The sequence below is a fragment of the Talpa occidentalis genome, unplaced genomic scaffold (genome assembly GCF_014898055.3).
Source record: "Talpa occidentalis isolate TD23 unplaced genomic scaffold, MPIMG_talOcc4v2.1 talOcc4.8, whole genome shotgun sequence".
In the NCBI taxonomy this organism is placed as follows: domain Eukaryota; kingdom Metazoa; phylum Chordata; class Mammalia; order Eulipotyphla; family Talpidae; genus Talpa; species Talpa occidentalis.
Genome location: NW_023605194.1, coordinates 9982150 through 10008574, shown reverse-complemented (window position 1 = coordinate 10008574; position 26425 = coordinate 9982150). Strand labels below are relative to the sequence as shown.

Here is a 26425-nt window from a genome sequence, read left to right as displayed (position 1 = left end):
ATGATGTGAAAAATATATAAAATAAAAATATGAAAAAAAATAACTGGAAACTTGCAAACTTAAGGAACAAATGTCATTAACATAGTATGTGTCACTAGTTGTCAGTTGCTGTTCTCTAGCATTTATGACTGTGTTGTTAGATTTATAATCATCCTCTCTCCCCACCCCCCAATTTTATTTCCTTTGTCTTTGTGATAATTTGAACCTTAAATTTTATTCTGTTGTGTTTAAAATTTTCTACCTGTACATTTTTTAAATCCGTATTCATTAGTAGTTCAGTTATTCCTTGATTTCCAACCTCTCTGTATCCATTTGTTTTACACCTACCCTCATAGGAAGAATGGTCAGCTTTTTATTTTTCCCACTTTGTGAGTCTGACATTTGATTGGTATAGTTTATTTATTTTGACAAAAATTACCATTCTACCAAGGCTTTTCTTAGCTGCTCCATTATATGTGGTGGTGATGTTACTACCTTAATTCTTCCTGGTTCTTTGACCATATTTATTTTGGAAAAATTTGTTTTCACCTACTAAATTGAACATTACACATGCTATGTTTCTGATCATTACCCCTTATTATCAAGATTCATGGTGATGGTTATTGTTCTCTATCAATGTCTAAAGCTTATAAATACATATTCCTGCCCTGCCCACCTCAAACAAAATTAGCATTTAATCGTATTCCAGTTCCCTGTTCATTCCCGCCATGTTAATAATGCCTAGAAGTTTTGATTAAGATATTATGGATATACTTTTAACTTTATTATGGCGTATTTAAATAATAGTGAGGGTCTCCCAGGTGGCACAAGGGCTTAAGTCTCAGCACTGTGAAGCTATCAGCAGCCACTGCTGCGTGAGTTCTCCCTCCGGCCAGGGAGCTACCCACATGACTCAGCAGACCTCTCCTGACTTGCCTGCTGCTCCCCTCAGCAGTGTGTTTCAGTAGAAATGCCTGTTCTATTCCCCACTCTGTCTCTGGCAAATCCTCTCACCCCCCACAACTGTGGCCTACACCCCAGCTCTTGTATGCATAAATAAATAAAATTAAATCTTAAAAAAAAAATAGTGCGCTTTCTTTACTATCCCTTACCTTTTACATTTAGTTGCTTGCTCCTGCTTTTCTTTCATTTACCACTAGAGTAAATCCTCCAAAAGAAAAGAAATTCACATGGTTGTACTCTATGAGACTGTAAATGCTTACTGATATATTTATTTTGTCCTCATTGTAAATAGTAGTTTTTTAGATAAAAATTTCAGCCTCAGTGTTCTCTTTTTAAAAACTTTAAAGAAACTCCATTGTCTCAAGTCTGATGTCAGTTTGATCCTTTGTCCTTTGTAAATGATCATATTCTTTTTGGAATCTTTCACAAGTTTCTCTCATTTCTCAGGCTTCTAAAATTCTGTCTGAAGTGTATATACCCTCCTGTTTGGCACTCTGTGCGCCATTTAAGTCTGTAGGCTTGTAACTTGGTATAAGTCTGGCTGATCTTTGGTTATTCTTTCTTTAAATATTTCTTACTTTATTCTTTCTCCTGAAATTCCCATTACATTGTCCTTCATCCTCCTTTTATCATCCACATTTCTTTTATGTTTAAATTATTTCTTTTTAAATTGTGGTAATGTTGGTTTACAACACTGTGTGTGATACAGAGATATAGAGTTGCCACTTTTCAGATGTATGTCACTAAACCTGAACCACCCCCAAGTCACCCATCATCATGCACCATAGTCCATTGGGTCCCTTGAATCCCTGATTTCCACCTACATCCCTACCTCCTGTAGCCTCAACTCTACAGTCAGACCTGTAGGGTTTTTCTGAATCATCTAAATTTCTTAAAGTTTCCCTCATTATTTTCACTTTTTTATCTCTTCCTCTTGCCTCTGGGGATATTCCTCAACCAGTTTTACCATAAGAGTGTGTCCTTTCTGCTTGTAAACCCACTTGTTGACTGCAATTACATAGTTTGTGGTAAATACTTGTCTTGGTTTTCCTTCATAACTGCTGTGATGGCTTCATATTTTTAATACCCTTTCTCATTGTCCTGAAACCATTTATTAATATTCCATTTTTCTTGTGCTTTTTCCTACTTCTTTCTTTGATGGTGCTTGCATTCTTTACAGATTTCCTTTACTTTTTCCTATGTACACATTTTAGTTACTGATATCCACTTAGGAAGAGGGATAAAACCCTTGAGTCTAGATTGTGCTGTCTCAGGTAACTTAGTGGTTGGAGGTTAAGAAGTTGCCTGTGCTGTATAGTCCGGGCTTAGTCACTGCTGATGATTTTCGAGTTTCTCTCTACAGTCCCTTCCACTGTAGAGAACTTTCCAGTACCTTCCCCAGACATTATTCTCATCAGATGGTGAAATTTCCAGGTCAGTGGTTGAGGCTGGGCGGGAATGCTTAGGTGCTGTCCAACCTCCTGCATATAGCCCTAGTGCCACTCTACTGTTAATTGGAAACCATTAGCTGCACTGGGCTGCTTCTGTGGCTTTGCTGCCCTGCAGCAGGCAGAGGTAGGCTTTGAACCCTCCAGGACAATCTGGAATCTGCACCTCTCCCACTAGAGGCCAGTCCATATGCGAGGCCTAACTGCTTTCTACATTTCCAAGTGTTTCTCTGTGGTTTTGTATGAATTGATGAGTATGGCCTAACAGTCATCAAGTGCTCTGTCTTCTGTGTTCTCTCTGTTTCAGCTCAGGGGAAGGAACAAGTGACTCATGCTGGCTTGTCATTTGTTGGCTGCAGGATGTGCAAAGGCTTTCTATTCCACAAAGCTTTGCACTAATATTATATTCTAGTTCTGTTTCTCACTTTTATTACTCAGCTATATAAATAACTTATATGCCTCTATTTCTCTTGTACAACTTGTTTGCATTGAATTGCCAAAGAAAATTATTTAACTATATACTCTCATTTAAAAAGCCCCCTTTATCTGAGAATCAGGTTCTATTTATTTATTAATGTATAATGTTGGTTTTTTGGAAATAGTTTTACTAAAATATAATTCCTACACCAAATAATTTATTCATTGAAATTGTACAATTTGATGGGGGGTTGTATATGAAGAGTTAGGTAACCATCATCAAAATCAATTCTAGAGCATTCTCACCACCTCCATACCCTTTAGTTTAAGTCACCCGCTTCCCCCCTCACTTCCCCCCAGCCCTCTTCTTCAACTTCAGACAAGCACTGTTCTACTTTCTGTCTTTATTACATTTTCATCTCATTCCATGTAGATGGAATCATACAGTATGTGGTCTTTTTTGACTGGTTTCTAGTCTTTAGCATAATGTTTTCAGGGTCATCCACATTGTGGCATGTATCACTACTTATTGCTGTAGCTTATTCTATTGTATGAATTTAACATATATTATTTATTAGTCATCAGTTTGTGGTCATCTGGTTTGTTTCCATTTTTTGGATACTCTGCAAAATACTGCAATGAATGTGTGTGAGTTTTCATGCAGGCATGTTTTCACTTCTTTGGGGCATGTAACTAAGAATGGAATTGCTGGGTCATAGGATAATTTTTCATTACTGTTTGAGAAGACTTTCTTTTCCCATTGAATGATTTGGGCATTTTGTTAAATATCAGTTGACCATAAATAGAAGAATTTATTTCTGAACTTTCAGTACTGTTCCATTGATATGTCCGTCTGTCATATGGCAGTACCACACTGTCATATGTTGACTATTGTAGCTTTTAGTAAGTTTTGGACTTGAAAATGTCCAGCTGTGCTCTTTTTGAGGATTGTTTTGGCTCTTCTGGGTCCGTTGGATTTTCACATAATTTTATAGTAAGTTTGTCAGTTTCTACAAAGAAGCCCAGTAGTATTTTGATAAGGATTGTGTTGAATGTATAGATCAGCTGAGGTAATTTGTAGTATTTTATTTTATATTTTTTTAAGATTTACTTATTTATGCATACAAGAACCTAGGGTACAGGCCAGAGGTGCAGGGGTGAGAGGATTCACCAGAGACAGAGTGGGGAGCAGAACAGGCAGACTGACTGAGATACACTGCTGAGGGGAGCAGCAGGCAAGACAGGAGAGGTCTGCTATGCCATGTGGGTCACCTCCCTGGCTGGCCAGGGATCAAATTCGTGTTGCAGAGGCTGAGGATAGCTTCACAGTGCTGTGCTTTACCCCTTGCACCACCAGGGAGGCCCAATATGTAGTGTTTTAACATTCATTGTTAAAGTGGTACTTTTGTCACCTGACTACCTTCATGTTCATGTTCAATATCAGAGTTCCTGCGTCTTAGCAAATAATTATGATATCTGATATTTAATATTCCCTAGCCATATATATATATTTATATACACAATATTATATCATGTAAGTCTACAACTTAGAAAATGTTTCAATTCAAGTTGAAAAGACTTATTCAGCTGATTTTTTGAGCTTAAGGTTTTTGCTTCTTCCTGTAAAAATTAAACTTCAGGAGTAAACCTTAGAGCTAACTACTCATTTATTCCTTTGACGTACTCAGAAAACAATAGAAGTAAAGGCATGATATTTAAGATTATATTGTATTTTCTACTTTGTTAAATTTTTTAGTATAATTATGAGTAAGTATTAAGTTTTCTACCTGATTACACACACACACACACACACACACGTGGGATTTATTTTCCATTGTTATGTACACTAGAAGTTGCTCCAAATCTCTCTCTTTTTTATAAATATGATTTAGTAGTATATGATTTATTACTTTGCTAACACAGTGACTTCTGAAACCTAGCCTTTTCCAAAATCACATTGAAGATTTTATTTAAATCTGAAAATAAAAGCAATTTTCATTTTTCTCATCTGGATTTGCTTAAAAATAAGTATTTCAATTCAACTTAAAGCCCTGGGTTAGTTGACTATTACTATTCTGTGAATATTTTTTATATTCATAGTGTCATAATTGAAGGAATGGATTTATTTTCAATTAAGTGTTACTCTTATGTGCCGCTAAGTTCCACATCTGTGCACACAAGGGGAGACTATTAGGTGCAAGAGGAAATGAGATGCTTTGTCTTATTCTGTGAGGTAGATATATTCCTGAAAATATTTATGTTGGTTACATCTTTAATAAATAAGTAGTAGTGATTCCTTACAGAACTTACATATAACATTCTAAAATCCTAAATACATACCCTTTTGTGAGTGGAAAATATTATAATATGGATGATCATCCTCCAAATTATCTATTAACAAATCTGAGCTCTCTTTTTTTATATTATGGTGACATGTTAAAGTACATGATAAAATTTCAGTAAAGGCTCTTACAATGTGAATTTATATTATTTGGTTTTAAAGCTATCTTAAAAAGAGGATTACTTTTTTTAGTAATTATGTGATCCATAGTATACAGTTGTCATTTTTCTTGCATCAAGCAGTAACATGATAATATGTGGTACTTGTTCAACAGATTCTTATGGTCTGCTCCCTATGCGTCTAGCACTGTTCTAAGCATATGAGAGACCTTTGGTAACACAGCAGAACACCCAGTCCTAAGGGACTTGAAATTCTAGTAGGGAAAAGTAAATTATTTACTATGAAATGCAGTAGAAAAAAGAAAAAAATAAAGCAGGATAAGGATTTGGGGTGTGCTTTATGGAGGTGGGGAGTGTGTATTAAATAGGATAGTAGTAGTTGGAATCACGTCATTGCAGAAGTGAGATTTGAGCAAGCCTTGAAAGAGGTGAAGTAGTTAACCAGCCAGTAGATTCCCAGGGAAAATGTGTTCCAGGTGAAGAGAATAGCTAGAACAGCATCCTTAGGGTGTGACATGTCTGGCAAGTTCAGGGACCAGCAAGAATGGGAGGGACAGGGAGGCTGATGATCTAGGGTCTTGTGACCATTGTAAAGACCGACTTTCAATTCTGAGTGAAAAGGAGAACCAGCCTCCAGGTTTTGAGAGACAATTGACTGTCTCTCAAGCAGTCATAACCTGACCGCTTTTAAAAGGATCACTCTGACTTCTGGGCTGAGAATAGTTTGTAGGGTGATGTCTTCACATGTTTCCCTGAGAAACATCTGCTGAGACATGATGTTTATTCATTTGGGATTGAGGAATGTGCTGGTAGGGAAGTGGAGCCTCGAGAAAGGAAATGTATGGCAGTCTAGACCTCTGCGAACAACCAGCCTTAATCCTATTGGGGAAATTCTGGGAATCAAAGCAAAGCACAGGCCAGACTATTTGACCCCAGAGAAAATGGAGTTTAGCATTTGTTCCCTAGTCCCTTCAGGCACTAATGGATGGCCATTTCCTTGAAGACCAGAGAAGGAGTCCTCAGGCATAAAACACAAGTTTTGGCATTGGGATTCAGCAGGTAAACTGACCTGAGAGATGTTAGGGGTTGTGGGTATCGACCTACAGTTTCTACTACTAGGGACAAGACACAAAAGGACAAATTAGGAGGCCACTGTCGTAATCCAGGTGAGAGATGGTGTGGCAAGACCAGGGTTGATAGCAATAGACGCAATGGGGAGTGGCCAGATTGTGTACTGTATTTCGAAGTTTATTATAAACATAATGCCTCCATTTTGAAATTCTTAACAGTGACTTTGTAAGATCCAAACAGAGAGATAAGAAATCATTTTCTCTCTTTAACTGGCACTATAATAGCCCTGGATCATCTGAGGTTGTTCTATTTCTTCATTGAAATTCACAATGGCTCCATCCTCTCTCAGCAGATCCTCTCAAACAACAAAATATGTGCTTTTCTTAAGTAACTAAGGAAAACCATGAAACACTGAGGCAAAGGCACCTAGTGCGCCTTAAGTGGCTTAGATTGGCTGTGCTTGTAAGATGCTGTGAGCGCGTAGCATACAAATTGATCACAAACACGTTAATTTGCAGCCCTTTTGGTTGAAATGATAATGCTAAAAATGTACATTCCCTGTTCATGTTTTTTTTAGGGGGGTGGAAGTAGAAAAAGGGGAGGGAGTTCTCAGTTTTATAAACTTATATGAGTCCTTAAGTGTCATCGACAGTTTTTGCTAGAATGTTATTCTTTGTTTCTACTTTTATTTCTAATTAGTTTTTTTGCCAATTATTCTTACCTTGCTGCTTACAATACTGAAAAGTTAGAAATCAACTTAATGGCCAAAAAGAAAAGATCTGGTAGTCAATTTATTATGTTCAAAATGTTATATATGTTGTGATCTCATTTTTGATAAACATAGAACAGAATTTACTCCAATAAATTTAGTAATGTTTGGGTAGTATATAAGGGATATTATTTTTGTATTTCTGTTTTGTCCTTTATGTAATGGCATGTACTGCTTTTTTTAATCAGGAAAGTATAAAAGTAACAATAAAGTGAAAATACAAAGTGTTGGTTATTTTTCCCTAAATATGAGACACTTCTATGTATATGGAAGAACCACCTCTTAGTTTCACTGATATTTTGGATTTCTATTTCATTAATTCCACTCTATTTTTATTATTTCCTCCTACCAATTTTGGGTCTTATTTGTTCCTCTTTTTCAAATTGCTTTAGGTATATTATTAAGTTGGCTGTTTGGGATTTTTCTTGCTTCTTAATGTGGGCATGTATTGCATTTTTCTCCCTGCTTGAAACTGTTTTTACAGTACCCCACAAAGTCTGATAGATTGTATACTCATCTTCATTTGGTAAATCTGGGGTAATTTTTTATTTAACTTTAGTCCAGTAACTATTAAGCAGCATGCTATTTAGTCTCCATGTAATTAATGTTTTTCCTTATTTTTTTATATTTGATATCTTGCTTTATGGCAAGATTTCTAACTTCAGAAAGAGCTCTTAGTACAATTTTTCAATCTTCTCTGATGTCAGGAGGTGCCCTTGAGTTAATAACAGTGGAAGGGCTTCTTCTAGCAACTACTCTTCCTCCATGGGTTTTACAGACCGGTACCTCACTAGACACATTTTTTTTTTTTTTTTTTTGGTGGTTCCCTCGCCAGTGGCCGGGGATCGAACTGGCGATGCAGAGGCTGCGGGCAGCCTTGCAACCCAGCACTCAACTGCTGCGCCACCAGGGGAGGCTCTCTAGACACATTTTAATTGCACTATTTCCTTCTCCATTCTATTTGGTTTTGAGGAGACCTGAATTTCTTTCCTGTATATAGGTGGGATCTATTATAGGCATGCATATCTTCAAATGTTAATTTCTCCACAAACATGTATACATTGATATTAGCTAAGGGAATATTTTTAAATAATACCTACATGTGTCTATAAAACAAGAATAAGGTATATCTAATATGTACCTCTAAGCACATATTAGATGCAGAGGATATATATGTGCCTATAAAATAAGAATCTAGAAGTGTAACTTTGGAATGTCTTCATAAAAATATCTTTGTGAAATAGTGGTATGTGTCCAGATTCTTATGAGACCCTCTTTAATGAAGTAACTCCATTAAATAAAAAGTAAAATATTAAATATTAATTTTTAACTTGTATAATAAATAAGTATACATACAGTGAAATAAATGATATCATCCAGCCTTCACAATTAGTGAACTTGCTTCACCTCTAGCCTCTCTTTGTCATCCCACCAGTGATTATTTTAAAACAAATCGCAGACATTGAAGATTAAATTTGAATTTAATCTGAGTTTTTAAAAGTTAGCCAGTTTTGAAAGTAATTCTTTCTAAGTGTTTAAATTTTAAAAACAAATTTCTAGTATTTATCTTTAAGGTTTTATTTGTCTTTTGGTTTGACCTATTTATATATAAAGCATAAGGTATTTCCTGGATATGTTATTCCAGGCATTTATTCAATAAGCAGTGGGAAATCATCACACATAAATGGGAATGGAAACTCATTAGGTGAGATTGTTTTACTTTATTAGCATACTGTGTGTATAGTTTCCTTAGTAGTTGTATAGACATTAAATTATAAGAACTGCAGGTTTTGCTTAATGGAAGGTGCTACTTAACAATATAGGTCATTTGATTTATTTTTTATTTACTATATTTTTTAAATTACTCATTGACTATAATTCTGGAGTACTTCCTTAATTCCTATTATAATACTGATCTACTTTTTCTCACTGATAATCTCAACTGAATTGCACAGCCAGCTTTAATTAAGAGTGAAAAAAGAAAAAGAAACTCCACATCATTAGAAATTCTGATTTTTGCCAATCTAACAACAACAAAAAGACCACAAGCAGTGTGAGATTTGTCAGATGTGAGGAATGATAACCAATCATGTTAGGGGCGCCTATAACAAACTACCATAATTGGGGAAGTAACCTTGACATATTTCAGTCCAAGTATGAATATCTATAGTTTATTATATTCCAGACAGTATCCATTATCAAAGATGTAGGGCCAAATTAACTTTAATGTTGCACTCTTCACAAGACATTCCATAGCTAGCAATAACATTAAGATAATGCTGTTAAAATAAGAATTTCAATTATAAGGCAGATGAGACTGAAAAACATGACAGCCTTAATGAGCAGTAGGAGTTGGTATTCACTTTGATAAGGAACATAGTTATCAGGGATAGAGAGAAACAAAATATAGCCTGCAGCCTTTTCCAATTGTGTCATGTCACCCTGTGTTGGTAACAGCTTTGGGTTCAAATTCATTTCTCTTCATTCTCCCATCAGTTGCAGCTAGAACATCTTCAATCTATGTAGTGCTTCGGTCTTCAAAATAACTGAAACAATTTTTTCTTATTTGTCCTCTTAACATCTTTATTAAGAAGGGAGGGAGTCAAGCTGTTGGTTCCTTCTTGAAGCTGGGAAAACTTGCTCAATGATGCAATGGTAAAATTGGAGTAGATCCCAATTATTTGAAAGACCACGAAGGGCTTTGTAATAGGTGACTGAGTTTAAACAAGTCATGCGTAATCAGTATGAACCAAGAATAATGCCATTCTTTGTGTTGTGTTAGGCATGCCCTTGCTTTGACTTTTACAGAGGTAAAAAGAAAAGGAACTTAGTGAAGACCATTGGTGAGGAGAAGAGGATCAGAACAAGGTCAGAGGAGAGAAAGGCACCATTGATAGCAGTCTGTTCTTTGTAGACCCTCAACATGGAGCCACCCCTCCAGTGGCTTTCCCTTCGAATTGGTTAATAAAGCCTGTGAGTCATGCACAGTGTAGTGTTATTGTTCTCCTGGTGCGATTTAGCGCAGAAACCAGTGCTTAGGCAGCTGGCAGTGTTACAGCATACTCTTGCCAGTCCTGAATCTTCAAGGCTGTTCTGTATGAGTAAGAAGGCTTAAGAGGCGGTCCTGCTCCTCTGATCTATAATTCATTAAATTAGTGTTAGTGATCAATTACATCATTTTTACCTCTGTTGTAAATTGTTAGGGATTGAAGTTTCTTCTGGTTCTTTTTGTGGATTTTTTCCATTTCATGTGCAAATGTGAGTCTTTTCTTTATTTTACAGAAAAAGCTATAATTTTGGCTACTTTTTAGACCTTGGGAAATCTTTTCGGCTCTGGAAAAGACTACAGATGATTTTGGTTTTAATTTACCCTATATATCACTATTCATTCACCACTTGTATAATTGATAAAAACATTTTCCTCAATTACTTTATAAATACATTTCTCAAAAGCATTTTTGTCCATATTGCTTGCTGCAGAGCATGACCAATTTTCATAGTCTTTACTACAATATGCTGTATAATACCCTTAATGTTGGTGCTGTCTACTCTCATATTTACTTAATCTATCATCAAAGGGAGCATGGTTGATGCCTCTAAGTGAGCCAATCGATTATACAGCATTAGGTTTAGCTTCCACAAGCAGAAATCTCTTTTCTCCCTTAGGAACCTTAATTCTGGAAATGAGCCTTTCATCTAGATTCAGAATGTTCATTTATTAAATGCAAATGTATTTTGGCTTACATAATACATATTTAAATGATAGATTTATAGAGTAACAATAAAATATATGACATTTTATTAGCGTCTGTGATGGTTTTAAATATAATCACAGTGAAACTGGTTTAGAGTGTAAATGTAATGGCATATCTTTCAAGATGAACCACAGATTTTATTTTTTTTAATTTTTTAAAAAGATTTATTTATTTATTTATTTATATAAGTACTGGGTACAGTCAGAAGCGTGGGAGGGCGAGAGAATTCACCAGAGCCAGAGCGGAGAACAGAACAGGCAGACTGACGAAGTACACTGCTGAGGGGAGCAGCGGGCAGCAGGAGAGGTCTGTGTGCCATGTGGGACCCTCGCCCAGCAGCCAGGGATCGAACTGGTGCTGCAGAGGCTGTGGGCAGCTTCGCAACCCAGCACTCAACCGCTGAGCCACCGGGGAGGCCCAAACCACAGATTTTAAATGCAGAATTAATAATCTTAAATTAATCAGATGACTAACATATTTACTAACAAGCCAAAATATAATACCATATTTATTGAGCAGTTTTGCTAAACAGATCTTATATATATATGAAAACATAGTGGATTCCAACCATATTGTTGTCATAAATTCATATTTGTATTTTGTACTATCTATTTTATTTTCTTTGGCCTCCAAGACTACATCCTGAGAACAAGGAGGGGTGGGGAATCCACAAGTTTGATAAATTGAAATGTCCAGAGAAAGTGCTGTTCAGTATGAGTTTGGTCAGAGGCTAAGGACAAGCCTGGAAGAATCCCTCCTTCTGCTTAATGTATCACCCAAGCTGAGTTCATTCATCAGTGGCTCCATCCCTTCCCCTAGAAGACAGGGACAGTAATCCCTGCCCTCGTGGTGTTGGGAACATGAATTGAGATATACAGGTGGTAGCTGATGTATTAATAACATTGTCAATAATAAAAATGTTCAGGTTACCTTAATATAAATCCATGTTACGTTTCTTATGTGTTCAGCATGCTAAACCAAATTAGTTCTTTTTCCAACTGTACTAAGTATAACAGAATCAAACTTTGTTAGAACTTTTGTCATTACGACATCAATAAGGATCTATTTGTATCACAGTTTAAAGACACAGCCCAGCAGCCCAGTGTTAATACTGGAATGCTGGCCAGACTTGGTTCCCTTGTGCAGTAAAAGGAACAGAGTTTGAAGGGAACATTGAGGAGGGCAGCACACTCGTGTGCAAAAGGCCACCGTGCTGGCAGAGAGTGGTGGTGTTTATCTAAGTTACTAAGGAGTAGAGGGCGGGAGTGAGCAAGGGTCAGCATGTCCAGCCCCCTGACTCAAGCATCTGTAGATTCTATTCGATGCCAGCTGGCTTCTGCCATCATCTGGTTGTCTGTGGTTCTGATGTTACCTTTGTAGTGAAGCTCTTTTCCCTGGGAATGTAAAAGAGCAGGCTTTATTAGGCCTAGAGGGAAAATAAAGGAAACGAGAGCGCTTGTCTGGTGGGACAGAGAGAGACATGTGCTTGTTTCTGCCCACTGCATCCTCGTCTCTGGGACGGCTCAAGTGAGCTCAGACACACCATTTTGAAAATGAGGCCTCAATGTATTGTCTCCTTCATGCTGTTCTGTAGTCAGGCTGAATGTGTCCCATCTTGAGGAAATTGGCACTTTAAAACAAATTTCTGTTTAGGTTTACCCTTATTTTTACAGCAGAGTTTCTCAACTTGGCACTGTTAACGTTTTGAACCAGTAATTCCTTATTGTGGGGGCTGTCCTGGGAGTTGAGGTTGATAGCAGCATCTGTGACCTCTGCTGACCAGAGACCAGTAGCACCCCACTTCTCTTGTGACATCACCAAAGACTCCATACATGGCTGAGTGTCCCCCTGCTGGGTAGCCAGGGCACATTGTGAGAACAAATGTGGGCTAGCCAGTGAGAGCCACTGCTTTCAACTTCACCACATCAAAATTCTAATTAGGTTCTGATTAATGTGTTTTATTTTATGATTAAAAAAAGCAAAGATGATTTTAAGGTATTTTATGATGTAGTCATTAGGGTTCTAATCATGAATATATTAAATTGTTCTGATAAAAATTCACAGAAACATAAAAGTTAGTTTGTCACACATACATGTGTGTATTTATTTTTTTACGTTAGTACATGCAGTATCATTCCACAGACTTTTTTCTATAGTACACGATCATTTCCACCTTCTAAAAAATGACATGAATGAAAGATATATTTATTTTTAATCTTTTTGATATTAAATTTTAAATTAAAATTACTCGTAACTAATTCTAAGTACTCCTAAATACTATATCTAGAAGATTTTGAAATATTGAATAAAGCAATTTGTAACTTAATTGTATTGCTTATTAGGGCATATCATCATTTTCTATTATCCTATTATCCTGACTGAAAGAAAGATAAATATAAATACTGGCTTATCATTAGTGCAATTAAGCCATTGAATTTTAAATGCTTTTTTGGGGAAACAAAAGTCTTTAATGTGTTTAACATCAAAGTTTCTTATTAGCTATGAGTAAAGGAAATTCTCACACATGCGCACGCACTTGCACACACACACGCACACATGCATGCACGCACGATAATATATAAGAAAAACAGAAGAGAGTGACCGAAATTTTTGTTCTCCTTGTCTGAAAGGTTGTAAAGTGGTAAGCAGTGCCAGCAGAGCATGAAAATGACCAGTAATTCCAGAATAAATTGGACAAGGTATAGTTTGTTGTATTTTTAAGTACTGAAGGCTGGTCAATAGCTGCACTCAATTTGCCGTTGTTTCCCCACGGAAAGCTCAGTTTGTTAGCTTTAGGATAGGCTCAGTCAATGGATTCTTTTTTACTAAGAGAAATGATCCATGGGAGGGCCCCGAGGGGAGAAGTCAGGAGGAAACACAGCAGCCTTTCATGCCACACAGCACACCCGGGAAGTAAGACTCAGACCTATTTGAGGTATGGTTTCAAAGACGGTGCTGTTGGGGCTCTTTAAAAAAAAAATCAATTCACATTATCAAAAGAAAGCTGAAAATGATAGCAAAAGGCCGTTTTATTAGAAAAAATTTTTCTGTTATAACAACACATTATTTGAAGTGGTTGACATTGCCTCAGATAATTCTAAAACGCCTTAAAGAAGACAATCATTACACTTTGTGTAAGTTTCCCTGTTTGTAGGTGGGTCATCTTTGTCATCTCCTAGGAGAACACTTTGAGTGGTGGGGGAGACACACAGACTGGGCAGTGAGAGAAGCAAAAACATGCATTCATTAGTAGTGTGTGACCTGATTTCAGAAAGGGATGCAGCACTTGGAGACCCTATATGTGTGTGGATAAGACACAGGCCCCAGATGCCTTTCCCCTGTGAGACATTGTTGAAAATCACATCCCCTACTTGGACAGACAGGGTTGAAAAGCAAGGCCCTGTTAACAGTGTTGTTGTCATTGTTAACTGTTTTCTCTATTCGCAATGAGGAATGAAGATGAGTTACAGTGAAAGGGACGGACAAAAGAAAAACACAGTTTCCATTGTTGTTGCTGGTTTTACCCCCACCCACCCCCCCTTTTTTTTTTTTTTGGAAGAGTTGCATTTCAGAATAAACTTCAGTCAGAGGAACTTGGTTGTAAACCCTAGCCTTTTCTCTTATGTTTGTCTTACAAAGATTAATTCAGTTCTTTGAACTTTGCTTTATTAAACAGAAGCAGGCACAATAATGTCTAGCCCAGGGTTGTTGTGAAGATTAAATAAGCTTAAGTAGGTAAAATAGCCAACATAAAACCTGGAATGATATAGGGGCTCAAGATGAATCTTTCTTTCCCTCTGGTTTCCTTTCTCAGAGAAGATGGAAGTTTCCAGGACACTGTGGACAAGCTTTTCTCATTCTTAGATACTTACAAGAAGTATCTTAGGGCCAGTAATATCACAATACTCAGAGAATTGAGCACCTACTTCATGTAAGAAACCTGGAGATGAACTGTAGCCTTGAGAAGCAGTTGGATTGCCCAGCCCCAAAAGAACCTTTGCTCCTCAAAAAAAAAGAGTAAAAAGCCCTTAATTTCCTTCTTCCTTCCTGTTTTGCAAACACTTGGTAGATAAGTCACTAAGCCCTGGCATTGTGTTCTCTGGCTCTCGCTGCAGTGATGGCTTCCTCAAAAAACCTGCCTGGGTTTTGGGCAGATTTCCAGAATTTAGGATTTATGTGCCCTCATGACTGAAAATAGAGAGAGGAGACAGAACTGACAGATTAATTGGATGCAGAAAATCCAGTACTTCTGAGCTAATGATGAAAAAGTCAAGATTAAGGATTCATAGGATAATCAATTACTATGAGAAGAAACAACACAGCAGCAGGATTCAATATCTGCAGAAAGTCAGGACTGATCAATTCTTTTTTAAAAGATCAATTTAGAGGACTGAAACTTATCATTTAATTTCTCTTAATTGTAACATGATTTGGGGAGAATGTTTTCTTTTAGGTGCCATGAAAACTAAACCTCCCCAGAAATCCTGTGAAAATACTATATAAAATAACAATGTTAAAAAAATTACTCCATACTGTAGATATTGATGGAAAGTAACTCAATCATTTATATTGAGAGATTCTAACTATGGAAAAAAAATTAAAAATTAATGTAAACATTTTAATCATTAAAATAAATCATTCTTTAACTGATTTACTTTTGAATTTCTTCAGTGGCTTAGAAAATGGAAGTTTATGATTTTTAAATCATGTTTAAATATCTTTATAGATTTTTACTCAAATTATTGAAATATTCCTTCTCAAAAGTTAGGTCTGTACAAACATTCATACATAAACTATATTAAAACATACTCTTTACTCAAATTTCAAATAGATTTTAATAGTTTATACAGATTATTATAAAGATTATTAATACAATATTCTCATTCTTACCAACAAGCCTTTTGTTTGGTGAACACATTTTAGTCCTATTATGTATGTTGTTTGTATCAAAGGTTAGGATTCACAAATTATTTATTCATCATCAAGAATATTGATTGAACAACTGTCTTAAGCCAAGAGTAGTGCTAAGACGATTGAACAACTGTCTTAAGCCTAGAGTAGTGCTAAGACTGCTTATGAAAAAATGAGTAAGGGACCTCCTTAGTGGCCTAGGGGTTAAGACTCATGCTGTCACCACTATGGCCTGAGTTGGATTCCCCGGCCAGGGAGCTGACCCACATGGCGCAGCAGACCGCTCCTGTTTCACCCGCTGCTCCTCTCCGCAGGGTATTTCAGTAGATCTGCCTGTTCTGTTCCCCACTCTGTCTCTGGTGAATCCTCTCACCCCCCACACCTCTGACCTACACCCCAGTATTTTTATGCATAAAAAAACATAAATCATTAAATAAAAAAAGAAAAACTGAATAAAACTCAGGTCACTCCCCTAAAGTGCCTCTGGTCCATTGAGGAAGAGACAGATACTGGTCCTTATGGCATAGTAATGAAGAGATGTACATATTCTCTGGGAAAGCATCAGAGAAGTGGAGCAATTGTTTCCGTGAAAGGGCAGTATTTGAGCAGATCTTGCAATAAAAAGTCAGACCATCCTGGTTGCCTTCCGGCAACATGGAGTCCAAGAGGAATGGTGGCAAGAGAGAAAGGGAAATACTGGACAGTCACAAAGAGTCTGGGTCTTGTAGCCAGGGAGGAACAGAAGACTAAAGTAGATCTGTCTGTGTTTGGACAAACATCTCTGAGGATCTTGTGGAGAAGTTGGAAGAAAAGAAACTGAAGGCAGAGAAAGATGTTAGGAGGCATCAGGTCAGAAAAGAAATTGGAATAAACTGAGGTTATTTATCCTTTTATCTGTTTGTTCATTCACCAACTATTTTATTTCCAACTAGTGGCAGCCATTTTTATAGACAGTAGAGCTTCAGCACTGAAGAAACAGCAAAATTCCTGTGTTGATGTATTTTATACCCCAGGTGGGAAAGGTTCTAGTTATTCTTTTCATCATAACTCTAATTGTTTCTCCAGGACAAAGGTGATTTCTAAGTAAACCTTTGTTTCATGTTGTATTTTTAGTCAATTAAGAAACCATCATGTGTTTGTGATATATGTATAGATGTACATAGGTAGATACATAGATAGCTAAAATATGTATAAGTATATACATATTTTATATATATACACACACAGTATTCATTAGTATATGTATTTTTCAAAGATTTTAGTTATTTATGCATACAAGAGCTGGGGTACAGGCCAGAGATGTGGGGAATGAGAGGATTCACATGAGACAGAGTGGGGAACAGAACAGGCAGATTGACCGAAGTACACTGCTGAGGGGAGCAGTGGGCAAGTCAGGAGAGGTCTGCTGTGGGTTGCCCCCCTGCAGGCCAGGGATTGAACTCATGCTGCACAGGCTGTGGATTGCTTCATAGAGAGGTGCTTAACCCCTTGCGCCACCAGGGAGGCCCAGTATATGTATTTTAAACCTTCTATAGTGTGAAAATACTACTAGAAAAAAGACTGAATGGCTTTACTGGGTATTAAATGCCTGTTATGTAGCTTTCATATTCAAAGTCCAGAAGATACCACAGATGGTGTAGTGAAAATGATAATCAAACCAATATCCTCTTTTGATCCCTTAGTCACTTATCATCCCAGAAAATTTTTCCGTTTCTTTACAGAGGTATTTTATACAGGTGATAGTATTAGCTTTCTCTTCTGTAGAGAACACAGACACAGCATTCTTCACCTTGCAAACTAATCCCCTATTAGCATTGATGGAACTATCTTTTTAATGACTGCATAGTATTTCAGCGTTACATAATTTGTTTAACTAGTTCCCCACTAATGTGCCATTAGAGTTTTCTCAATCTTTAACTATTTCAAACAATGTTGTAGGTAATATTTTGTCCAACTCTCTTTACTAGTCTTCACTTCCCCTTCTCTAAAGCTTTCATTTATTTATTTCCCCACCCTAGGACCTCTCTAAGGCCTTATCATCATCTGCTATACTATGCTACATCTACTATACTGCTTGTTTTATTGTCAATCCCTACTCCCACCCTGAAGTAGCATGTTACCTCCAAAAGGCAGATTTTTTGTTTGCTCTGTGCTGTAATCATAGCAACTAGAATAAATATTCAATGAGTGAATGGATTTGCATATATAAAACTATGTCAAGGAAAGAACAGTAGATGTAGAATTACTAAAGCAAGAAGAACATGCATTTACAATTTTGACAAATATTGCCATATCAACCTTTTATAGTCGGATGGCTCATCCTTAGCAATTTTGACATTTTTGGGCCTGATAATCCTGTGTTGTGGAGAGCTGTGCATTGTCTGCTGGTTAGCAGCATCTCTGGCCTCTAGCCACTAAGTGCTACTAACCCCCCAGTTGACAACCAAAAATATGTTCAGACATTGCAAATGTCCCCTGTTAAGAAGCACTGCTGCAGATATCATGCTTCCTTAGACTCTCATTGACAGTTATGACAATCATTGTTTCCTATGACCTTGTCAATACCAAGTTGAGCAAACAATTTGGTCTTTGAAATTTGATGATAAAACCTGCTATTTCAGAATTTTAATTCACACATGAAGTCACATTTTAATAAAACGTGGATAATGAATCCTTGCTGTAATGATGACAGTACATTTGGTTTTCCATTGTAGAGGGAACAACTTAGAGTGAATATATGAAATCCAGAATCACCTGGGAAAAAAAGGCTATTTTCATTTCACTTTGTTAAAATATCTAAGTTTCACAAATCCTTTATTTTCTTCAGACTATTGTGCCTTCATGGACTGAATGTTTGTTAGAATTATGTAAAGTTCCCTTAATGAACAAAATTTGGAGTCAAAAGACTCGAATTTGAATGTAGCTTCTCCTAATTACTAGTTGTATTACCCTAGGGAAGTCACATAAACTCTGAACTGCAATTTACTCATATGAAAATCGAGGATATTAACATTTATTCTCTCTACATCACTGAGTTCCTGTAAGTATTGTTTATTTTAGATGTGAAAACTTTCTCAATTGCAGGGGCTTAGGATAATTATTATGAAGGTTTTTATGACCCATTCCTTTATCTTATGACTTATAGTGTCCTTAGAGTTTATCTCCTCTCAGACCTTCAGCAATCCCTTCAAACTGCTCTCACTCATTTATTTGTTAATCATAGGCTTTTTGTACCCTTACCATGTACCTTTACTCCAACTCTCTAGTCTTAAATAGTTATAGTACAATTTTCCTCATAACTCATGGCTCATCTTCCATTAATTCACTCAGTGTACATTAAATGTGCGCCATTATCTGCCCCCAAATTAACTTTACTTTCCAGCAGTGCCATTTTTGTTATTGCCAACATGAGTCTAGTCCTGAGTGTAGGAAATTGGTAGCCATCTTCATTACTTGTACCCTCTGCCCTGTCTATCCTTCCTGCCACTGTCAGACTTTCTTTGATGGATGAGGCCTTCTCCTGCCCCCTTTCTCTGATCATGGACTTATGAGAGTCTCCTTCGGGCTGCCATATCAAATCCAAATAATTTCTCACTGGCACTCCTTGTTAGCCTCGTCAGTCTAGTATCCTGATGATTTTGCTTTCTTTGTGCCAGGCTCATGCCTACAACCATGCTTTTGTTCATAATCTTCTCTGCTCTAGCAATTTATTCATCTTTTTTTCACCCCTCAACCAGTAGCATCTTTAAAGACTTAAGTCATTCCCATTACTCCTTTTCTCAAAGTTTCAGCTTACTCTGATCTCTTTATCACGTAACACTTACTCTTCTTGGCCAGTTTCCCATAATATGTCAGAGTAAATCTCAGTCCTGTTGTACATCAGAACCACCACAGGAGGGTGTGATATATATTTGTTGGTTATATTTATTTTAAATCCTAGAACCACCCTTGGAGAGTCTAAGTGAACTTAGTCATGGAGCGGTTTGAACATTCTTATGGACATTGTGTTCCATTTTCCTTTATCTGACTAAGGATTTATAAATAGTTTGGTGTTGAGAAACTGAAGGTATGTGGTCAGTAATTGATTGACCCAATGCTTGAATATCAAAATGCTTCTTATTCATTTCTGCAGTGCCTACAGTTGTGTACTACATCTTCCCATCTCTTCCTCCATGACTTTGTATAGATTACCTGCTCCTTTTTATACTCATGTAACTCCATATATAAAATGAGACTAACACCTATGTTTCTAAGTATTATGAGAAGTAGCATTCATATACACATCTATCATAGCTAAATAGCTGATATATAGTGGCCACTTGTATTAGTATGGAGTTTAAGTGGCCTCTGTGTTCTCCTGAAGATGTTGGGAACATTTTTTCTTGTGTGCTTTAGGATTTGCCATTATTTTGGCTTGATAGATTTGCGTGTCTATATTACTGTTGGACCACATAGGATATCATGGCCCTGTGGAGTCAGTGTGCAGTTTTTATATCTCCTAAGTCCATTACATTTTCTTTATCAAGGAGCAAAACAAGTGTCAATTTTTTGGCCTGGACTGTTCTCTAATAGGTCATGAGAGAAATGTGCCATTACTGTTTGCTTCTCAAAAATTATAAATTCATGAGTCTTGTTCACATCACCTAACATTGTCAAGCAGCTGTTTCTTACTCCTAACTGCCCTTTAAAGGAAGGTTTTGTTAATTTAGCTCACTGTTATTTAATGGTTTATAATCATTCCATTTAGTTTTAAAATTAAGGGAGTAATAGCATTATTCTTTCACAATTTGACTCCTAATATTTATTGTGTTCATATGAGAATTACCAGGAAGATAAAGTACTTTATTTTTCACAGAAGAAATTTGTCTCATAAATTATCTTTATTAAGTTCTATGTCTAAAATGAGTCATTTTTCATCTTTTCCTTGTCTTTCTAATTCAAAAAATGGAAATTGCATTTCCAATTAAGAGATAGACACATATAAACAGGCATATTTAATGACTTGTCTCCACTAAAATAGGTACAAACAATATCAAAGGACACAATGTTAGTGGCACATCGTCTACCAGAAGACAAGAGAAAATGTCCTGAACAATTAATCATTTCTTCATCCATCACATTTATACTGATTTTGTTTGTTTCCAAGTTGTAAATGTAATATATGGAGGCCATACCCCTTTCTTGCACTAGAGCTTAGAAAATGTACAGACTTCTTGGAAATGCCTGTTAATCATGCAAGTTGTTCCCATAAATCAGTCAAGCCTGAAGAGACCACATAGCTACATAGTGCACATCTTCAGTCCCCACAATTCCTGTTGCTGAAATTTACACAGGTGTCACTATTCTGAAGGCTTAGAATTGAAATGAAAGTACTTGAAAAATTTGGTGAATTACTTTTCTTACAGTAGATTATGGGGTCAGAGAGATGTGTGTTTGATTATCATCTCCTCTGTTACATGATATATTGATACTTTGTCAAACTGTCGGAATGAATAAGTACACTTAGCACCAGACCTGGCACATATTGCTCTGTGCATTGTTATAACGGGACATGCTGAGTTGAGAAGATGGCGTGCGAAGAGGAGCCACCTTAATTGTAGCCTTCTTGAGGGTTTTATTTCTCTACCTGTGCTTTAGAGTAGGTTTCAAAGTGGCGTGTCTAAGGGGGAAAACAAAGCTGTTTGTTTAGATTCATTTTGAATATCACTGACTTGGTAGTTATTCAACTCTGGATTTATATTCCAAAGCTGTCCCCTGATTTGGGGTTAGATTTTTTTTTAACTTATCTGAGTTCAGTCTCCTCATCAATAAAATAAAAACAAATCCTTCTAGAATACTCTTGAGGGTTTAATGAGCTCCTACTATAAATAACTTTGTAGTCCTGGTGCGTATTATAAGCACTCACTCAGTAGGAGCTCTTATCCCATTTATTCTTACTACTAAATATAGTGTCTTAGGTTCTAAATATTTCTGTGTGTGTATCTTTGAACGCATGTAAGAGTCCAACAACTCCTGCCCCAGCAGTGGGTTAATTTTGAAGTTAATGGAGCTTAAGCATAAAGGCCTTTATTTGCCTGGGTCCCTTCCAATTACCAGTACTTAATACTGGGCTTTTAATCTTAGCTTCTTTTTCTTAGGGGGCCTCTGAAACAAGTTTCAGGTTCTATGAAACCTGACCTAGGTTAGATCCCTCTGGAGATTTTGGTGGTGTTTCTTTCTTTCTACTTTTTTTTTTTTTTTTTTTTTTAATATCCAAAAGGACAGGTTTATTCTAAAAAGGGAAAGGAGAATAAAGGACATTTACATAGCCCCAAGGGCAGAAAGAGCTGCCCCTGAAAGGAACAGGTTTGCTAAAAGAGAGGCCTACATGATCACAGGTGGGCAGCCTTGGGAGGAGGTGCCTCTGCTGCTATGCAAAGGGAAGGTTGGCAAAGAGGAACACTGCCTAGTTCCAGGGGGGCAGGAGAGCTGCTGCCTGGGTTCTTTTTCTTTTTAAAGATTTATTTATTTATGCATACAAGAGCTGGGGTACAGGCCAGAGATGTGGGAGAAGGGGGTGAGAGAATTCACCAGAGACAGAGTGGGGAACAGAACAGGCAGATTGACCGCAGTACACTGCTGAGGGGAGCAGCAGGTGAGACAGGAGACGTGCCTTCTGCACCATGTGGGTCAGCTCCCTGGTCGGGGATCCAACTCGTACTACTGATAACTTCATAGTGCTGAGACTTAACCCCTTGCACCACCTGGGGTTGTTTCTTTAAACTGAAAAATGCACAGAAAAAAATCTTTGTAAGGAAGTCCAAAAATGTATACTCTCCAGTGAACCTAGTGATAGCAGTATTTGTATGAAATGACTATTTTAAACCCAAATCCCATAAATACCGTTTTGTACATTAAACTACAAAATGATGTGGCAAGTAAACAGCATATCAGGCATCGAACATTAGAGTATGGAAATAAAACTTAAAAGAAATGTGATCAATGACACAGCACCATTGAATTCTTTAAGCTCAATATTGTCTAAACTTTTTCATAAAGAATGGAAAGTAGTTTGAATAGAGCAGTAAGAAAGCTAACTGATTAAACTTACTCAAAATAAATATCCATCCTCTTCAAGTTAGTGTTCAAAGCATATTGAGGCATAGATTGTCCAAGCAAATTATAAATTAAATATCTATTACTCACACGTGTAATAATTGAAGCTGAGAAAATTACATATTTGAAATCAATAAAACACACTCTGATATGATAAAAATAAGCTGTAGTCCACAGAAAATGTATTCCTATTTAAAATGGTGAACTTCAAACTTTAAGGGGAAAAAAAACTTTAAGGTGACTGTGGTGACATCAATTAGTGAGTTTGAATAAAGCCTTAATAAAACCACTGAAATACCATGTAATTTATATTGTTCATCTTGGTCTTGAAAAGACTTTATTGATGGATTTTCTTAATACACCTACATGTGCAGGAGGTGTGAAATATGAAAAGTGTAATGCAAAGCACTTTAGAAAAAAATATTGTTGATTTACAAGTCAGGGTTTTAAAAAAGTGTGTGGCTTACCTTTAAGAAGTGTACAGCTATTTCAGGGCAAACAAAGTGTATTAAAAAATGTTTCATCTAAAAAATACAAAATTTCAACCTTATCAAGGAGATGATATCAGCCTTTTAGAAAATAGGAATCTTTAAAAATTGAAGCACACTAAGTAAGTGAAAAGATCTACTATTACTTATTAAGTATGCAGCAAGAAACATCGCTCCCATTTGACAGAGAAACAAATATAAAAACTGCTAGGATTAAATAACTTTCCTAAAGCAGATGATGAAAAAAAAATAACTTTCTCAAGGTTATTGGTGCAACCAGGACAAGCTTTCATAGGATCTTTGCTTCTGGTCTGTGTTTTAATCTTGTTAGGTCACATCATCTCTCAGCATGTTTAGAAAATGCCTCTTTTATTATATTTTCAGCAGATTGTGAATCTAATATAACAGCTTTACATTTTTCTGTGCTGTCTTTCCTGCAGAATACTTTCAGGAGAGAAATCAGTTATCGTTTTCTGTCGCTTCCAAATAGTTAAAAACATAAAAGATCATAGATAGAGTCAATCAGCTTAGAAGCTGGATGACTTGATTGGGATGCTCAATTTTACTATAATAGCCTAATCTGAAATGTTATCTGAAATGCTTACTCCTTCACACTTCTTTTCTATACTACAAAAATTGTTCGTAATATGAACAATCTTGGGGAAAAATATGATGAGCTGTTTCAGACAGCTTAATGGGGCTGCCACTGTACTAGATAACCATTGTTTAGAGGAGTCTCGGATTAGCTGAAGGCTAGTGTAGACCGAATATATTGAACAGTGTCTTAAGTTGCACTTTAAAAGTCAGGATAGACAGTCCTCGTAAGAAATGAAAGCTCCTTTGACCATTTCAGGTGTTCGTGGCTAGAGATGAAGTGCTATACCAGCAGAACAAAGCTTGCAATTTGTACAGTTGAAATCCAAGGTGAAAAAGAAGATTCACCATTTTTGTAAAAATCTTTACAAAGAACAGAAATTCCAAATTTGTTGAATATGATACATTCACAAGGCCATTTTTATACTGTACCTGGTAAGTAGGAGCTAGAAAAATTATCATATTGCTTGATATTTTGGCAACTAATTACAAAAATCTCCCTAACCAAGTCTAACTGAATTGCTCCCTTATAAAAATTTGAACCTTATTAAGTATCTAACTCATTGACATGGTCCATTTGAAGAAGCAATTTATTACTCTAATAGGTAACACCTGTTTGAAGAAGCTGAACCATGAAAAGATTTTAATTGAAAAAAAATGCAGTAAATTGTTTTTTTTTCTTCTTTTTTTGTTTCATAACACACACACACACACACAAATATCTCCTTTTCCCTGAACAATTTTAGTACATTTTTCTAGTGAGCTAAAAGCCCTACATATCCCACATTTTTTGTTGGCTTTTTTTTTTTTTTTTTGCAATTGAAATTGCTTTTCATTTGGCAAAACAAAACCTGTGATTCATTGAAGCTCAGAGCACTCAAGGCCAGAGAGTACTTCGCGCTTTCTTAGACTGACATCCTCATGGGCTAAATCAGACCCACATGATTCAACTGTGCTGCGAATCTTAATCATGCAATAGGGGGACTTGGCGTGGGGTAAAAGAGCATAAAGGGAAATTATCCTGGAAATCATGGCCGATGACTGAGGTAAAAATCAACCACAGCCAATAGACAGTTTCAACTGGTAATTGACTGGGGAGACAATGTTTTTCCTGCCATCTCCTTTACACAAAGAACTAACTACAAAAATTAGGGCAGATTTAGTAAAGAAAATTGTTTCAAGAAGCAGGTAAGAAGAGGGACTCTCCTCTTTGAGAAGTCAAGTCAAGGTAAGGAGCAAGATCAGGATGAATGGTTCTTTTTAATAAAAATTCTTAACTCAAGCATTAAAGGTAAATCAAGTATGTGTTTGTATAAAAGGAAAGGTGGAGAAAAATCCATTGTTAGCAAGCCATTCTTTTTAGATTTCTTCATCAGGTTTGTTCATCATTTTGCTTTAAAATTCATATGCCCAGAAGGAGTTAAAAGTCTTCTTAGACCAGGTATTTTCCTATCTAGACTTAGGACAAGGAGAACACAAGAAAATTGCTTTGGGAGGAAGGGACATCAGAAAAGCGGGGTGTTTATGAAAGATTACTATATGGCTTAACCTAGCAATCACCCCAATTTTGCTTAATATTTGATTTATTCTCTCTTACTTATTCTATACAAACTATAAACCAGTCATAATGGATTTTATTCAGGACAGGCTACATAGTCAATGGTGCATAATAAAAATAGAGTCTTTGTTCAGCAACTATGAAGCATTTCACGATGGAGAATTTCAGCTGAGCATTTAACCAGGCCGGGACCTCTCTGCATGCTGGGCCTGTCAATGGCACATGCCCATGGAGTCAGCCCCATTTCATTCATTATAATAGTAAAAATGGTGAATTTGAAGCATGTTAATGAAAATATTTCATTAAATAGATCTAAATGGTTTGACTTATGAATTCTCAACACTAATCCCCAAATTTTGAACCTAAATTCCATTTAAATTAATATGGGACTTTAATTTTGTCAATTTACTTCCCTCCCCCAACCCCTTTTGACTGATCTGTCTTATCTGCTTATCTACTTTTCCTTATTTACCTGGCGTTGTGGGAATATTTGGGATTAGTGATTTCTTACCTTACTTCAGGCTTGGAAGTCATGCCCTTATCCTTCAACCTGAGGTTCAAAAGCCTCATCCTCACTACTCCTACCTCATGAGTCATTAGGTACAAAAACTCAGGATGGCTCCCTGCAGCCTCTCTAACCAGCACACATCCTAGAACAACAGGCCATTTTCCCTACCCGAGTTTGTGGCTAGAATTGCTGTGAATGATGCTTGACTATGTCAAATCCTAGAAGTAGATTTATGAACACTCAGGGTAGTTTTGGAAAAGGATGAGTAAGACTCTGGGTAATAGAGAAATGAATCCTCCAAAAGTCAAGGTCACCTGAGCTAGAAAAACACTCTGACCAAAATGAGACTCATGTTCTTATTCAAGTTCAAATTCAAACTGCTATGTACACTAATATTCATTTCCTTTTT

At 36.6% G+C, this 26425-nt stretch overlaps 1 protein-coding gene and 1 long non-coding RNA gene across 2 annotated transcripts in view; both read left to right on the top strand.

The window, feature by feature from the left end:
- The window catches only part of ATRNL1 (attractin like 1), a 474279-nt gene that overhangs the window by 273939 nt on the left and 173915 nt on the right, over positions 1–26425 (top strand).
- On the top strand, positions 4807–15439 carry LOC129144984 (uncharacterized). Its single transcript, XR_008549924.1, has 3 exons — positions 4807–12857; positions 13493–13561; positions 14677–15439. It is a non-coding gene; the product is annotated as an uncharacterized LOC129144984 (long non-coding RNA).